Source organism: Salvelinus sp. IW2-2015, unplaced genomic scaffold, assembly GCF_002910315.2.
Source record: "Salvelinus sp. IW2-2015 unplaced genomic scaffold, ASM291031v2 Un_scaffold83, whole genome shotgun sequence".
Taxonomy (NCBI): Eukaryota; Metazoa; Chordata; class Actinopteri; order Salmoniformes; family Salmonidae; genus Salvelinus; species Salvelinus sp. IW2-2015.
This window is the reverse complement of record NW_019942514.1, coordinates 289853-307805: the sequence shown is the minus strand read 5'-3', so window position 1 is coordinate 307805 and position 17953 is coordinate 289853. Positions and strand designations below refer to the sequence as shown.

Sequence of the window (17953 nt, the reverse complement as noted above, 5' to 3'; positions counted from 1 at the left end):
GTGGAAGGATCACCACCAATGTCAGCAAGACAAAGGAGCTGATCGTGAACTACAGGAAACAGAGAGTCGAGCGCCTCTAGTTCCTTGGTGTCCACATCACTAAAGAACCTATCATGGTCCAAACACACACACACAGTTGTGAAGAGAGCATGACAATGCCTCTTCCAACTCAGGAGGAAGAGTTTGGTATGGCAACTGCTTGGCCAGTACATCACTGGGGACGAGCTGCTCTGTTTATTATCAATCCTGATTACCTATTCACTTTTACCCCTACCTACATGTATACTGAACAAAAATAAAAATACAATATATAAAGTGTTGGTCACATGTTCCATGTGCTGAAATAAAAGATCCCTAAAATGTTCCATATGCACAAAAAGCTTATTTCTATCAAATGTTGTGCACACATTTGTTTACGTCCTTGGTGGTGAGCATTTTTCCTTTGCCGAGATAATCAATCCACCTGACAGGTGTGGCATATCACGAAGCTGATTAAACAGCATGATCATTACACAGGTCCACCTTGTGCTAGGAAAAATAAAAGACCTCTCTAAAATGTGCAGTTTTGTCACACAACACAACGCCACAGATGTCGCAACTTTTGAGGGCGCGTGCAATTGGCATGCTGACTGGAGGAATGTTCAACAGAGTTGTTGCCAGAGAATTGAATGTTCCTTTCTCTACCTAAGCCGGCTCCAATGTCGTTTTAGAGAATTAGGCAGTACGTCCAACCGGCCTCACAAACGCAGACCATATGTAACCACGCCAGCCCAAGACCTCCACATCCGGCTTCTTCACATGCGGGATCGTCTGAGACCAGACACCTGGAGAGCTGATGAAACTGTGGGTTTGCACAACCGAAGAATTTCCCACAAACATCTCAGGGATGCTCATCTGCGTGCTCATCATCCTCAGCAGGGTCTTGTCCTGACTGCAGTTTGGCATCGTAACTGGGATTCATCTGTGAAAACTTCAGTGGGCTAAAGCTCACCTTTGATGGCCACTGGCACACTGGAGAAGTGTGCTCTACATGGATGAACCCCGGTTTCAACTGTACCGGGAAAATGGCTGAGGTCAACGTTGTGAACAGAGTGCCCCATGGTAGAGTTGGGGTTATGGTATGGGCAGGCATAAGCTACGAACAATAAACACAATTACATTTTATCGATGGCTTTTTGAATGCACAGAGATACCTTGACGAAATCCCGAGGCTCATTTTGTGCCATTCATCCACCGCCGTCCACTCATGTTTCAGCATGATAATGCATGGCCCCATGTCGCAAGGATCTGTACACAATTCCTAGAAGCTGAAAATGTCCCAGTTCTTCCGTGGCCTGCATACTCACCAGACATGTCACCCATTGAGCATGTTTGGGATGTTCTGGCTCGACGAGTACGACAGAGTGTTCCATGTTCCCACCAATATCCAGCAACTTCTCAACGTCATTGTAGACGAGTGGGACAACATTCGACAGGCCACAATCAACAGCCTGATCAACTCTATGCGAAGGAGATGTGTCGCGCTGCATGAGGCAAATGGTGGTCACACCAGATACTGACTGGTTTTCTGATCCACGCCCCTACCTTTTTTTAAGGTATCTGTTGACCAACAGATGCATATCTGTATTCCCAGTCCTGTGAAATCCACAGTTTAGGGCTTAATTTATTTATTTCAGTTGACTGAAAATATTTTTAATTGTTGCATGTTGCGTTTCTACTTTTGTTCAGTAATACATATGACCTCAATTACCTCAACCACTTCGTACCCCTGCACATTGACTCGGTACCAATACTCCTTTTATATAGCCTCATTATTTTAAAGTGTTACTCGTTCCTTTTTTGTGTGCAAATGTATTACGTATTTTCTGCATTGTTGGGTAAGGGCTCATAAATAACAATGTTAAGGTCAAGTCTACACCTGTTGTACTCAGCACATGTGAGAAAAACTATTTGATTTGAAGGATGAAACGTTTTTGGGTAGTACCATGAATTAACTGTAGAGCAGCATCTTGCTAAAGACTTATTCTACTAGAACACATATATTGCCATGCATCTTGAGCCCTACACACTCCATCATCTTCTCACTCACACATCATATGCACGCACACCCACTCACATACAAGCTGCTGCTACTCTGTTTATCTGATATTCTGTTGCCTAGTCACCTTACCCCAGTACATATTTAACGCCATCACTCCAGTATCCCTGCACATTATAAATATGGTATTGGAACTGACGCTGTATATAGTATCCTTACTTACTTATTGTGTTCTTCATATTTCTTCTTCTTTTTTTTCTAGTATTACATTGTCATTGATTATTGAATTGTTGGGTTTTAATTTTGCAAGAAAGGCATTTCACTGTACTTGTGCATGTGACATTAAAAACTTGAAACTCTCTCCTCCACCCTCTCTCTCCTCCTCCCTCGCTCTCTCCTCTACCTTCTCTTTTGTTCCTCCACCCTCTCTCTCCTCCACCCACTCTGGCTCTCTCTCCTCCACCCTATCCCTCCCCTCTCTCTCTCTAACCTCTATCACCTTTCTCCCTCTCTCTTCCACCCTCTCTCTCTTTCTCGCTCACTCTCTCTCTATTTTATTTTTATTTAACCTTTATTTAACTAGGCAAGTCAGTTAAGAACAAATTCTTATTTACAATGACGGCCTACTCCAGCCAAACCCGGACGACGCTGGGCAAATTATGCGCAACCCTATGGGACTCCCAATCACGGCAGGATGTGATACAGCCTGGATCTATCACTCTCACACACACACAAACACACAATGTCAAAACCAGAGAGGTCATGATCCAGTGTGAAAACACTGTCACTCTTCCAGTTATCACCTTCATTGCTAAAGAGGTGCACTGGGTCCCTAAGGTTAGTGTTGAAAACAGTCTTGCTCCAGAGAGCTAAAATGGAGAGCTCCTTGTATCGTCACCGAGCGATAACATTCAGGCTCCGCTGGGGATGTTTTCCTCTGTGAAGAACAATCTAAAGAGGGTCGGAGGCTTATCTAGTTGAGTCCATGTGCAACCGGAAAACAATCACACTACAAAAGAAGAAGGAATGAGTCACTTTCAAAGTCTAAGCACTAAAAATACTGTCTGGCTGAACGTTTTCACGCCATAGAGAGAAGTCCCATTTGTTATTCATGGGGGTTTATGTTAAGACGGCGAAGAGCCGCCCAAAAGGTCAATTGACGCCACACTTGGAAGGCTCTACATTTATTTTTTGGTGATGGGAACTGCCCAAGGGTTCTCACGGTTTCAGATGAGAAACATGAAATGAGATATTCCGCCTGTCTTACTGTGACAAAGCTATTGGGCCTCTGTGGACACCAGTGGAAGTGGTGAACAGTTTTCTACAGTCTCAGCAGCACATTGCTTGTACCATGCTGGGCAGCTCAAAATGATCAATTTCTTTATAATAAGTATGTTTTGCACAGTCTAAAATAGCCCAAAATTGGAGGGACCTTGTGGAGGCTTTATGCCACTTGGTGAGATAAGGCCCTGTTGACATCATATGGCGTTGTTTAAAGGGAGAAACTGAGATTGCTACATACATTTTTGCACTGAAATTCATTATATATAGCCATTGAATCTTGAAGAATATAACTTATAAATGCAACATGAGCTTAGTTCAACTGTCGAAGTTAGCTCAGACACAGGAAGACACTGTAGCCTTGGGCTTTGCAGCTCATCTTGAACTGGCAGAGCGAGAACCATAAGGCTACCAAGCTTGCTAGGACATAACAGATACAACTTCCATTAGCACTGAGGCGTGAAGTGAGCGATACCAAAACCTTGGAGCCCAACAATGGCAAGAGAGTCTCACAGCCTACCCCACCCAAATCCAGAGAGTCCCCTGGCATTTTCAAAGGAATTTTTCCCCAGAAAAAAGCTTCTCCCAAGTGGGTGTGACACGTACTCCTGTTGCCTGTTACACTGCTGCTTGGATTCCACCTGGCGATCTGTTCACCGTCTGCCCTGGCCTGTCTCTCCCTGTCTGGTACAGGTACCCCCGCCACACTACCTCCTCACTCACGAGCTTTCGCACGCCTCCAGCACACACTCACTGTTGGTGCGAGTGACTCTGAACTTACAATGGCAAGCCCCAAGTTGTTATACTTTTTTCTTCTGCTTTATACTATTTGCCTCATGACTCCTGCATGCTTTGTTGACTATGAACTTGCTTGTTTACCCAACCATGGGACAGACTATGTTTGTTCCCACACTCGGGACTCTGACTCTCTATTGGTTACACAAGACTCTTGGCCTCCCATCCTATTCTACCCACCTCTCGCCGGCTTTGTATTCATGTTACCTGATGAAATTGCTGTACAATACGATCTTGTTTCCATTTGATGCACATTCAAAAGTCATAAATCAAAACTGCAGAGCTCTCAATTTATAGAAGATGAAGATACGGAATTGTTGTATTTGCAGGAGTAAGTGGAAGGAGTGTGTGTGTGTGTGTGTGTTCACAATACAATTATTTAGCATCTAGCTACATAGATCTGTTGGCTGACAACGTCGCGAAAACGATGTGCACGCTTCCATGGGGCACAAGTCAGCCTGTTGTGATTCTGGAAGCCCAAATTGCTAGAAAGAATGACACCGCCATGTGTGGGAATCATAAGTGGCTTATTTGAGTATGTTTCATCATGTTATTGATACCATGTCTTATTTTGAGATGTTTTGACTGATTTAATGTCAATGCAAATATGGTTAAAATTCGCTAGCTAACTAACTGTCAACTGTAACCATGTATTTGAAAAACACAAGTGGTCATTGTGCAAATGCATTTGTTTTCAATAAACGTTGGAGATGAAATATACTTTACATGTTAACTATCTAAGCCAACCTCGTCTGTTTTGCCTCACGGTGGCACGCATTTCGATGTTGTTGCTCAAGCTACAGAGAGAGAACACAGGTATTGTGGTTACTGAAAAGGTAAAACAGTTGAATGTTAATCAGGTTAAGATTGAGTGAACTGCTAATATCATTAAGGAACAGAAATGACAACAGATTGCGCCTTTAGCTCATTTCGGGTAAACATGATTTGCCTGTTGTTCATATTGTGTGTGTGTTCGTGCGTATATTGCTTATGTGTGTGTTTGTCTGTTCGGAATACTCCATATCGCTACGGCACTGATACTACGCCGTCTCAAATCAAATCAAACTTTATTGGTCACATACATGTGTTTAGCAGATGTTACTGCGGGCGTAGCGAAATGCTTGTGCTTCTAGCTCCGACAGCGCCATAATATCTAACAAGTAATGTCTGACAATTACACAACATATACCCAATACACACAAATCTAGTAAATTAACGGAATTAAGAATATAAACATATATGGATGAGCAATGTCAGAGCGGCATAAAATAAGATACAGTAGAATAGTATATACATATTTTTTTATTTACTAGGCAAGTCAGTTAAGAACAAATTCCTATTTACAATGACGGCCTAGGAACAGTGGGATAACTGCCTTGTTCAGGGGCAGACCGACAGATTTTTACCTTGTTAGCTCGGTGATTCAATCTAGCAACCTTACGGTTAACTAGTCCAACGCTCTAACCACCTGCTTTACATTGCACTCCACGAGGAGCCTGCCTGTTACGCGAATGCAGTAAGAAGCCAAGGTAAGTTGCTAGCTAGCATTAAACGTATCTTATATAAAACAATCAATCAATCAATCATAATCACTAGTTAACTACACATGGTTGATGATATTACTAGTTTATCTAGCGTGTCCTGCGTTGCATATAACCGATGCGGTGCGCATTCGCGAAACAGGAATGTCGTTGCTCCAAGGTATACCTAACCATAAACATCAATGCCTTTCTAAAAATCAATACACAAGTATATATTTTTAAACCTGCATATTTAGTTAATATTACCTGCAAACATGAATATCTTTTAACTAGGAAACTTGTTTCACTTCTCTTGCAACAGTGTCAGGGTATATTGCCACAAACTTTAACTTCCTGACTGATGTCTTGCGATGTTGCTTCAATATATCCACATAATTTTCCATCCTCATGATGCCATCTATTTTGTGAAGGGCACCAGTCCCTCCTGCAGCAAAGCACACTCCAACATGATGCTGCCACCCCCGTGCTTCACGGTTGGGATGTTGTTCTTCGGCTTGCAAGCCTCGACCTTTTTCCTCCAAACATAACAATGGTCATTATGACCAAACAGTTCTATTTTTGTTTCATCAGACCAGAGGACATTTCTCCAAAAAGTAAGATCTTTGTCCCCATGTGCAGTTGTAAACCGTAGTCTGGCTTTTTATGGCGGTTTTGGAGCAATGGCTTCTTCCTTGCTGCGAGGCTTTTCAGGTTATGTCGATATAGGACTCGTTTTACTGTGGATATAGATACTTTTGTAGCTGTTTCCTCCAGCATCTTCCCAAGGTCCTTTGCTGTTGTTCTGGGATTGATTTGCACTTTTCGTACCAAAGTGCGTTCATCTCTAGGAGACAGAACGCGTCTCCTTCCTGAGATGTATGATGGCTGCGTGGTCCCATGGTGTTTATACTTTGGTACTATTGTTTGTATAGATGAACGTGGTACCTTCAGGCATTTGGAAATTGCTCCCAAAGATGAACCAGACTTGTGGAGTTCTACCATTTTTTTATGAAGACTTATTTTGATTTTCCCATGATGTCAAGCAAAGATCAATCAAATCAAAGTTTATTTTTCAAATGCGCCGAATACAACAGGTGTGGACCTTACAGTGAACTGCTTACTTACAGGCTCTAACCAATAGTGCAAAAAAGGTATTAGGTGAACAATAGGTAAGTAAAGAAATAAAACAACAGTAAAAGGATAGGCTGTATAGAGTAGCGAGGCTATAAAAGTAGCGAAGCTACATACAGACAACGGTTAGTCAGGCTGATTCAGGTAGTATGTACATGTAGACATGGTTAAAGTGACTATGCATATATGATGAACAGAGAGTAGCAGTAGCGTAAAAGAGGGGTTGGCGGGTGGCGGGTGGCGGGACACAATGCAGATAGCCCAGTTAGCCAATGTGCGGGAGCACTGGTTGGTCGGCCCAATTGAGGTAGTATGTACATGAATGTATAGTTAAAGTGACTATGCATATATGAAAAACAGAGAGTAGCAGCAGCGTAAAAAGAGTGGTTGGTGGGGCACACAATGCAAATAGTCCGGGTAGCCACTCCTGTTCAGGAGTCTTATGGCTTGGGGGTAAAAACTGTTAAGAATCCTTTTTGTCCTAGACTTGGCACTCTGGTACCGCTTGCCATGCGGTAGTAGAGAGAACAGTCTATGACTGGGGTGGCTGGGGTCTTTGACAAATTTTAGGGCCTCCCTCTGACACTGCCTGGTGTAGAGGTCCTGAATGGCAGGCAGCTTAGCCCCAGTGATGTACTGGGCCGTACGCACTACCCTCTGTAGTGCCTTGCGGTCAGAGGCAGAGCACTTGCCGTACCAGGCAGTGATGCAACCAGTCAGAATGCTCTCGATGTTGCAGCTGTAGAACCTTTTCAGGATCTCAGGACCCATGCCAAATCTTTTTAGTCTCCTGAGGGGGAATAGGCTTTGTCGTGCCCTCTTCACAACTGTCTTGGTGTGTTTGGGCCATTCTAGTTTGTTGTTGATGTGGACTTCCCTGTCGATGAGAATGGGGGTGTGCTCTGTCCTCCTTTTCCTGTAGTCCACAATCATCTCCTTAGTCTTGGTTACGTTGAGGGATAGGTTGTTATTCTGGCACCTCCCGGCCAGGTCTCTTACATCCTCCCTATAGGCTGTCTCGTCGTTGTCGGTGATCAGGCCTACCACAGTTGTGTTATCTGCAAACTTAATGATGGTGTTGGAGTCGTGCCTGGTCATGCAGTCGTGGGTGAACAGGGACTACAGGAGGGGACTGAGCACGCACCCTTGGAGAGATCCAGTGTTGAGGATCAGCGTGACAGGTGTGTTGCTACCGACCCTCACCACATGGGGGCGGCCCGTCAGGAAGTCCAGGATCCAGTTGCAGAGGGAGGTGTTTAGTCCCAGGATCCTTAGCTTAGTGATGAGCTTTGAGGGTACTATGGTGTTGAAAGCTGAGCTGTAGTCAATGAATAGCATTCTCACATAAGTGTTCCTTTTGTACATGTGGGAAATGTCAGTGTGGAGTGCAATAGAGATTGCATCATCTGTGGATCTGTTTGGGCGGTATGCAAATTGCAGTGGGTCTAGGGTTTCTGGGATAATGCTGTTGATGTGAGCCATTACCAACCTTTCAAAGCACTTCATGGCTACGGACGTGAGTGCTACGGGTCTGTAGTCATTTAGGCAGGTTGCCTTTGTGTTCTTGGGCACAGGGACTATGGTGGTCTGCTTGAAACATGTTGGTATTACAGACTCAATCAGGGACATGTTGAAAATGTCAGTGAAGACACCTGCCAGTTGGTCATCACATGCCCGGAGCACACGTTCTGGTAATCCGTCTGGCCCGGCAGCCTTGTGTATGTAGACCTATTTAAAGGTCTTATGTCGGCTACGGAGAGCGTAATAACACAGTCGTCTGGAACAGCTAAAGCTCTCTTGCATGCCTCAGTGTTGCTTGCTATAAGTGTTGCTTGCCTCGAGCATAGAAGTGGTTTAGCTCATCTGGTAGGCTCATGTCACTGGGCAGCTCCGTTGTAGTCTGTAATAGTTTGCAAGCCCTGCCACATAAGACGAGTGTTGGAGCCGGTGTAGTATGATTCAATCTTAGCCCTGTATTGACGCTTTGCCTGTTTGATGGTTCGTCGCAGGTCATAGCAGGATTTCTTGTAAGCTTCCGGGTTAGAGTCCCGCTCCTTGAAAGCGGCAGCTCTACCCTTTAGCTCAATGCGAATGTTGCCTGTAATCCATGGCTTCTGGTTGGGGTATGTACGTACAGTCACTGTGGGGACGACGTCCTAAATGCACTTAATGATAAAGCCAGTGACTGATGTAGTGTACTCCTCAGTGCCATCGGAAGAATCCCGGAACATGTTCCAGTCTGTGATAGCAAAACAGTCCTGTAGTTTGGCATCTGCTTCATCTGACCACTTTTTTTATAGACCGAGTAACTGGTGCTTCCTGCTTTCATTTTTGCTTGTAAGCAGGAATCAGGAGGATAGAGTTGTGGTCGGATTTACCAAATGGAGGGCGAGGTAGAGCTTTGTACGCGTCTCTGTGTGTGGAGTACAGGTGATCTAGATTTTTTTTCCTCTGATTGCACATTTAACATGTTGATAGAAATTTGGTAGAACTGATTTAAGTTTCCCTGCATTAAAGTCTCCGGCCACTAGGAGCGCCGCCTCTGGGTGAGCGGTTACCTGTTTGCTTATTTTCTTAAACAGCTGACTGAGTGCGGTCTTAGTGCCAGCATTTGTCTGTGGTGGTAAATAAACAGCCATGAAAAGTATAGCTGTAAACTCTCTATGCAAGTAGTGTGGCCTGCAATTTATCACAATATACTCTACTTCAGGCGAGCAAAATCTAGAGACTTCCTTAGATTTTGTGCACCAGCTGTTGTTTACAAATATGCACTGACCGCCCCCCCTCGTCTGTGCTGTTCTATCTTGCCGGTGCAGCGTATATCCCGCTAGCTGAATATCCATGTCGTCATTCAGCCACGATTCCGTGAAACATAGGATATTACAGTTTTTGATGTCCCGTTGAAAGGATATTCGTGATCGTACCTCGTCTAATTTATTGTCCAATGATTGCACGTTGGCGAGAAGTATTGACGGTAACGGCAGCTTTCCCACTCGCCTTTTCCGGGTCCTGACCAGGCATCCGGCTCTTTGTCCTCTGTACCTGCGTCGCTTCCTCTTGCAAATAACGGGGATGTCGGCCCTGTGGGGTGTTTGGAGAATGTCTTGTGTGCCCTCCTTGTTCTAGAAAAAATATTTGTCTAATCCGAGGTGAGTGATCGCTGTCCTGATATCCAGAAGCTCTTTTTTTGCCATAAGATACGGTTGCAGAAACATTATGTACAAAATACGTTACAAATAACAATTGTAAACAATTGTTGGAAAAATTACTTGTGTCATGTACAAAGTAGATGTCCTAAACGACATAGTTTGGTAATACTTTGCGAGTCGCATAACCACTGAATTCTAATTTCAAAGCTGTGACAAGTTTAGCGTAGTCGTTAAGAACGTGTTGCTGTTGTAGACGAATGAACCTCGTCACGTGTCTTTTCTACGTTCGCTTCAACAGTTAAACCCTGTCAGAACCCATAGCGTTTGGGTAGCCATCCAATAGGTCAGCTAGGAACGCCTCAGTATTGTTTGGCTGACCCGGAACGGGGTCAAAGGTGGGGACTATTTTGACGAGTTTGTTAAGGCGTTCCACGCCAATCGGGCATAGAGGGTTGGATTCATCCTGTGGGGAAAATGGGTCCGAAAGGCCAAGAGGAAAAGCCAAGCTTTGGCTTTGTTGGCGAGGAGGCACCATATTACTCAGTGCCGAATGGCCAAGAGGAGAAGACTGAGGGACACATGAGGGATGCAAAGTCTGAAACCTTCTATCGTCTTCACTCCTTCGAGTACCGGGTTCCGGTTGCTTGGTTGGGTAGTCACGCTGTGAATCTGGAATTCCACCAGATTGTACCTAAGGGTGGTATTCCGCTGCATTGCAGAGTCCACTTGAGTACTTAGAGTACTGATTTTGGACACATGAGTGTCGCTCTTAATCCTTTCGGTCTCAAACTTATCTGTCATGGTTTGCAGATAGAGGTCTTGAGTACAGAGCCGAGAGATTCAGTGATGAGATTTCCTCTGCTTGCTTAGAAATCAATATTTCCATCCTCATCACCTGAGTTCTCTCATCAATCATTTGGTCAGCGACTTCAATGAGTTCTGCTGATTTGTCATCCAACTTAGTATTTGTGTTCATTAACTGATCGTTTTCGGTCTGCGGCATTTAGAGTAGAACAGTGTAACTTTGAGTAACGTTCAACAAAACTGCATGCATGTTATCAAATTGAGTGCTCCTGTTTGTAGATAACTTGTCAGATGTATCTAGCTTGGCGTGGATATCGTCATATTTAGTTTTGGCTAAATCGAGTTGTTCCTGTAGAATGCGATTTTGTTCCTGTAGAAGACAATTTTGTTGAAGAGTTTGTGCTCGTTCATCGTCAAGTTTTTGCAATTACATTTAATTGTTCAGTTTTCAAATGCAGTTCCATAGCTAGCAGAATTTTTCCTTTTTCTGCTTTTTTCATTAGTGTCCGGTTCTCTCCAACTGTCCCTTTATTTATTTATTTTACCAGGTAGGCTAGTTGAGAACAAGTTCTCATTTGCAACTGCGACCTGACCTTATGTCTAAGGTCCTTTGCTGTTGTTCTGGGATTGATTTGCACTTTTCGCACCAAAGTACGTTCATCTCTAGGAGACAGAACGCGTCTGTCTCCTAGAGGAATTTTCCAAGCTGTTTAAAGGCACAGTCAACTTAGTGTATGTAAACTTCTGACCCACTGGAATTGTGATACAGTGAATTATAAGTGAAATATTCTGTCTGTAAACAATTGTTGGAAAAACTACTTGTGTCATGCACACAGTAGATGTCCTAACCGACTTGCCAAAACTCTAGTTTGTTAACAAGAAATTTGTGGAGTGGTTGAAAAACAAGTTTTAATGACTCCAACCTAAGTGTATGTAAACTTCCGACTTCAACTGTAGGTCTACATGCATTGTGAACTGCACTCCAAACTGACATGGGCTGTCTGTCCCCACCATGAGTGTTGATGATTGATTTGCAGAGAGCAGAGAAGACCGTAGAGAAGCCAGATTTAGACATTGCATATCATTTAACACTTCCATTTCAGGTCATGCTGTTAATATAAATAATTTATTATCATTTTCTGGTTTCTCACGGTGATTTATCCCGGGAAAAGGGAGTGGTTTTGGGTGGTAAATCTCGGTAAATCTCAGTAACCGGGTTCCTGTTTAACCCTATTTAGAACAGGCCCTTGAGGTGCACCTCAACTTGTGGTATCATCAGGAATATTATAGACTGCCTGAGGAAGACACCTGTCAAAACACGTTGCGTGCACCATTAGTAAATGTATTCTATTATTGTTTGTTTCTGTGCCTGGTATATTTTCTTAAGTGTATCATATTATGCAACATATCATGTGAGACAAAAACTTCAATGTTATTTGGAAGGATTCCCTACCCCCTATGTTTTCCTATTCCCAACCTCCTCATGCCCTCTTAGGATCCATTTATGCTACTCTACCTATCCTTCATTCACCACCATCAGGGACCACTTGTCATTATGTCGTAAACAAAACAAACACACATAACAGGACTTGTATCTTTGCACAGTATGCACAGTGTATGCAAATGATCACGGTTGAAAGTGGCCTGTCATATCCATCTTTAATCATCTTCAATTGTTCTCTAATATAATTCCCCTTCTTTTCTCTCTTTGTTTGTTTGTCTGTCTCTTTCCCTCTCTCTGTATACCTCTAACTCTCTTTCTTTCTATTTATAATTTCCCATGCACAAAAACAACTTTCCGCTGTTGCCTCCTGCATAGATCCAAGATATCCCTGGAGTAGCATTGGCCTACATTTCACCACAACCCAGCATCCATGTGATGCGTCCACTGATTGTGTTTGCCTGTCATAGCAGACCTATATCTCTTTCAATGATTGGCAGTGTGCACATTCAGCATTAACCCCTTGAGGGCCATTTCCTATACAGATGTCAACGCTTGGCAGACACCATGCATTGGGAATGAATCGCCTGGTTTGTGACACAAAGTGGATATCTGTAGTTTTATCCACATCAGGGTCAACAACCGTGCACATGGGCAATAGTCAATCCCCATTGTGCAGTAGTTAAATATACCATGGTAAAAATGCAGGTTTGTTTGTCTAGAGCGTAATTTCGAGAATTTGTGAGAGAGAGAGAGAGAGAGAGAGAGAGAGAGAGAGAGAGAGAGAGAGAGAGAGAGAGAGAGAGAGAGAGAGAGAGAGAGAGATTTTAAAAACGACAAAACGTGACAGCAACAAATACTTTTTTTTTTGGTCATTTAGCAGACGCTCTTATCCAGAGCGACTTACATTTTATTACATTTTTTATTTTTTTTATTTTTTTTTTACATACTGAGACAAGGATATCCCTACCGGCCAAGAGCAGACGCTCTTATCCAGAGCGACTTACAGTAGAGTGCATACATTTTATTAAAAAAATAATAATTTACATACTGAGACAAGGATATCCCTACCGGCCAAGAGCAGACGCTCTTATCCAGAGCGACTTACAGTAGAGTGCATACATTTTATTACATTTTATTTTATTTTTTTACATACTGAGACAAGGATATCCCTACCGGCCAAACCCTCCCTACCGGCCAAACCCTCCCTAACCCGGACGACGCTATGCCAATTGTGAGTCGCCCCACGGATCTCCCGGTTGCGGCCGGCTGCGACAGAGCCTGGGCGCGAACCCAGCCCAGCCTGGGAGCGAACCCAGAGACTCTGGTGGCGCAGCTAGCACTGCGATGCAGTTCCCTAGACCACTGCGCCACCCGGGAGACTCTGAGAGAGAATTTATCGTCTATTCCACGTTGGTTCAACATCATTTCATTGAAATTATGTGGAAACAACATTGATTCAACCAGTGCAGTATGTCCAGTGGGGCACCTTAGTATATTCACCATGTATTCATTGTGGGCTTGAGAGCCCAATGTCTTTGTTCATTCTAAGCAACACCAAGCACTTGAAATATTAACTCTGCTTTATGTTGGAATAAGAATGTTATATCTGTTCAATCTAATCCCTATTTTGTGGGATTGACTTGAGAAGGGAAAAAAACCTGATACAATGTAGGTCTAACCCTTCCTTCAGAGTTTTCAGACATTACAATTATATTTGTGTGCAAGTGCTGTTTGGATCATGTAGCCTGACATGTATTTACAATCAAAAAGGAGCATGAAGTTTATGCAGATGTCATGAGTCTATTTTGACTCATGACATACGCTGCTGCTACTGTTTATTATCTATCCTGTTGCCTAGTCACTTTACCCATACCTAATATGTGACTCGTTTCAGGAAACTAGAGCTATGTTCGAATACTCGTAATAACCAAACTCACCGTACTATTTGTGGCGTAAATTATATATAGTATATAGTATGCTTATTGGAAGCATACAAGCAGTGGACACTATTTCTGTGCTTTTAGGGCCCATAATGCAATTCTTCAGAAAATGGGTGTGGCTTTACATCGTTTTCAGATTTGAAGCCAATGGCGGATACAAGTTAATTGCTTTAACTAATTATGGCAAATGTTAAGAAAATGTTGATGCATGTAATAAAGTAATGACTTTTCAAATAACTTACCTTACACGTTATGTTGGCTGACAATTTGTTAGGTACGCTATACGCTATACGCTATCCTTACGAACCACATAGCATATCATTACAGCAGTATGTACCGGTATGTTAGTTAGGTACCTAATGTTAGTTGGTCACAAATAAATGAAACCGGCCAGTATATTAACTAAATGCTATCTAACTAACTACCCAACGTTTACTGGCTTGATTATTCCAGTCATTCTTAGCTTAGCTAAGTGGTATAGTTGCTGTGCGTTCTCAATGGACATTCGGGTGCTTTCGTAAATTCGCTCTGGCTAGCTACTCCGATTTCAGAGCACTCTCGTCTGAGTGTACCAGAGCGCAGATTAACTGACAAATTTACAAATGCTCAACACCCATTGAATATGGCCGGTGTCAGTAATGTTGGCAAAAAAGCGTAATTTAATTGTTGCCAGCAGCACAGTTACGGTCACTGACGCGCTGGATAACATAAAAACTGCCTAACCAGCTCTGTTAGGGTGAGTAAAATGGTCAGAGTGAGCTGTTCTCTCATTTGTGTCTGGAAGTAGCTAGCAAGCTAGCCAATGTTAGTCAGTTAGCTTGGGTACTTGTCTGCTATTGTTAGGTCAGAACACTCGGATCAACCCTACTCCTCGACCAGAGTGTCCAGTGTGCACTCTGAATGCACCAGAAGCGAAACACTCTGAATTTACGAACAGACAATCTGACAACCCTCTGAGTTTAGGAATGCCCAGAGCGCACTCTGAGCGCACTCTGGCACTCCAGATTTGAATTTACAAACACAACCGTAGTATAAACCAGCCTTTATTCTTGAAAGCTTTGGTTGTTTAGTACATGGCCTCACATGATAATCCTTAAAGAGATGGTGGGGGTAGGGCTTAAGAGAACGATGCTGAATGGGTGTAGACAAAGACGAGATCTCCAGTAGGTGTACCCAAATTATTCAAGGGGCATTTTCTCAAAAGTGAGGTTACAATTTTATCAACTTTCAAAGCAGAATTCCTTTCCCATTGTTCCTCAACTGTAGAGTATGATATACTATTTTCTAGCTCTGTCTCTACTTTTATCCAATGTAAAAAACACAATTTCAAATTTTGCTACATAAAACAAATGGAGCTGGTCGATCACATATTTACATATCTACCTAATTTGCATCTTAGTCCTCAGTACTTGTACACCATGTATGTAGCCAAGTTATTGTTACTCATTGTGTATTTAGTCTTCATGTTATTTTTTTATATTATTTTTCAAATTTCCTCTCTGCATTGTTGGGATGTAACCTTTCCACTGTTAATCTACACCAGTGGCTTACAAAGCTATTGCGTATAGCACAGACACACGCACTGTAGGCACGCACACACTTTCTCTCCCTCTTCCGGTCTCCCCAAAAACACATGCACAACGTTCTTTCATCAGTGTCATTAAAGATGGCTATAATTATTGTGATGTCAAGTTCCTTATAGTGGAGTCATACTTTCAAGTATCACATAGGCTACAATAATAGGCTAGAGAGACCATGTTTAAAAATCCCACACATTAGTTATTGGGCGTGCACATACTTAACCCCTAGAAAAGCAACACACACCAGTCCCTACCCAAACACGAATGAAAGCAAGCACACACGTCGCCACAAAATATATGTAGGATACATATGATGTAGGATCGACGTGAAACAAATTAGAACCCCGACTTTCAATCTGCAAAATCTTCACATTATAAACACACATAGGCTACTTTATGTTCGCATGCTTTCGCATATAGTCTATGGCTGCCCTCTGTGGTTGAATGAACCCCTCAAACCATCCAACACACTGCAGAACTTGGAAAATGATTAGGGTTCCAGATCTCGAAACAATTTTCACTGACCGTGGCTTGAGTTACTTTTTGGTAAACCTGTGTAGTGAAATCACATCGGTATATATGTCTGTTTTGCTCAATAAGGCGATGCAAAAAATATTGCAGGTTGCTGTATTTCTACATGTCGTCAAATAAATAGCCTACTCTGAGACGATTCGATTTCTAACCTATAAAGTGCATCTTCCAACTATCTGTAGCTTGTATAGCTGTGTGATTGTTGAAGCTAAAATGCTATATAAAAATACACTTGTTGTGTGCACCTTATACAATAAATCCCACACACATTATCACTCAAGTGGGTTTATCTATGTAGCCTATGTTAAGTGTTTTCCATCCAGCATCATCAACTGAGGCTGTAAAACCCATAAAATACATATTTACTACTAAACCATATTCAAGAGCCTTTCAATTGTCGCTCTTTTGTTTTTATAGTGCCCTTATATCTGTTTTACAATATTTAAGAGAATGATCATCTCCGACAATGGCATAATATAGTAAAAGGCGCAACCCTTACCTTTACAGCCACATACGTATCCATAGTGTGCTATCAAATGTTATATTCTCATCGTCGTTGTTTACCCCTGTGTTTCCAGGGCATCGTGTCTTATTCCAATAGACAAACTGCAAAACGAACTAAAAATCTGCATCCTTCCCTTTCACGACTCCCCGGTAAAGATGTAACACAGATAACCTAGTCGGTCCGATAAAGCCAAGCGGCGACAACAGCTTCACAGCATACTTGTATAGTTCCCCCTCGAATGCCTTAGTTGGAGCTCTGCGTGCACATTTTCCTGTTGGTTTTGCAAGTGCTACAGCGGCACTATAGTTTCCGCGTCTATTTCCCTACCTGTCCCCGAGACCCAACACAATGGTTTACGCACAGAAAAGGCAGAAGGGGAGAAGGGGATAGTTGCATGGTAAGAACATAGCTACCCATTTACATGAGTAAAGACACTTTGCCATTAGGAAGATTGAGTAAATAACACACCAAAACGAGTAGCGTAGTTTTCAATTGTGGCGTGTTGTAATTTGCTGCTACGGATTAAGGTTGATGTTTTAACAAAGTGGATTAGTGTATGTAAAATGCTTGCTCGAGCAGTTACAGTGGCTGTTGGAGAGATTGCCTGCCATTTGATGGCAATATTTTGCCTTTGTTTATTACCAAACAATATTACCAAGAACGATTTGAATCGCAAATAATTATAACTGTAGGAGTGCCACACCCTGCAAAAAAGTATACAGTAGACAACAGTGTGCCTCTACTGTATGCTTTTTGCAGGTGTGGCACTCATACATATCAAATCAAATCAAATGTATTTATATAACCCTTCGTACATCAGCTGATATCTCAAAGTGCTGTACAGAAACCCAGCCTAAAACCCCAAACAGCAAGCAATGCAGGTGTAGAAGCACGGTGGCTAGGAAAAACTCCCTAGAAAGGCCAAAACCTAGGAAGAAACCTAGAGAGGAGAGGAACCAGGCTATGAGGGGTGGCCAGTCCTCTTCTGGCTGTGCCGGGTGGAGATTATAACAGAACATAGCCAAGATGTTCAAATGTTCATAAATGACCAGCATGGTCAAATAATAATAATCACAGTAGTTGTCGAGGGTGCAGCAAGTCAGCACCTCAGGAGTAAATGTCAGTTGGCTTTTCATAGCCGATCATTAAGAGTATCTCTACTGCTCCTGCGGTCTCTAGAGAGTTGAAAACAGCAGGTCTGGGACAGGTAGCACGTCCGGTGAACAGGTCAGGGT

General features: G+C 42.8%; 1 protein-coding gene across 2 annotated transcripts in view; it reads right to left on the bottom strand.

The window, feature by feature from the left end:
• The window catches only part of LOC112068070 (leucine-rich repeat and fibronectin type-III domain-containing protein 2-like), a 276254-nt gene extending 259204 nt beyond the window's left edge, over positions 1–17050 (bottom strand). For both annotated transcript variants that reach the window (XM_024135080.2, XM_070438013.1), the window contains exon 1: positions 16713–17050. The gene's annotated coding sequence lies outside the window, so the exon portion shown is untranslated. The remainder of the gene's footprint in view (positions 1–16712) is intronic.
• Positions 17051–17953: the final 903 nt, after the last annotated feature.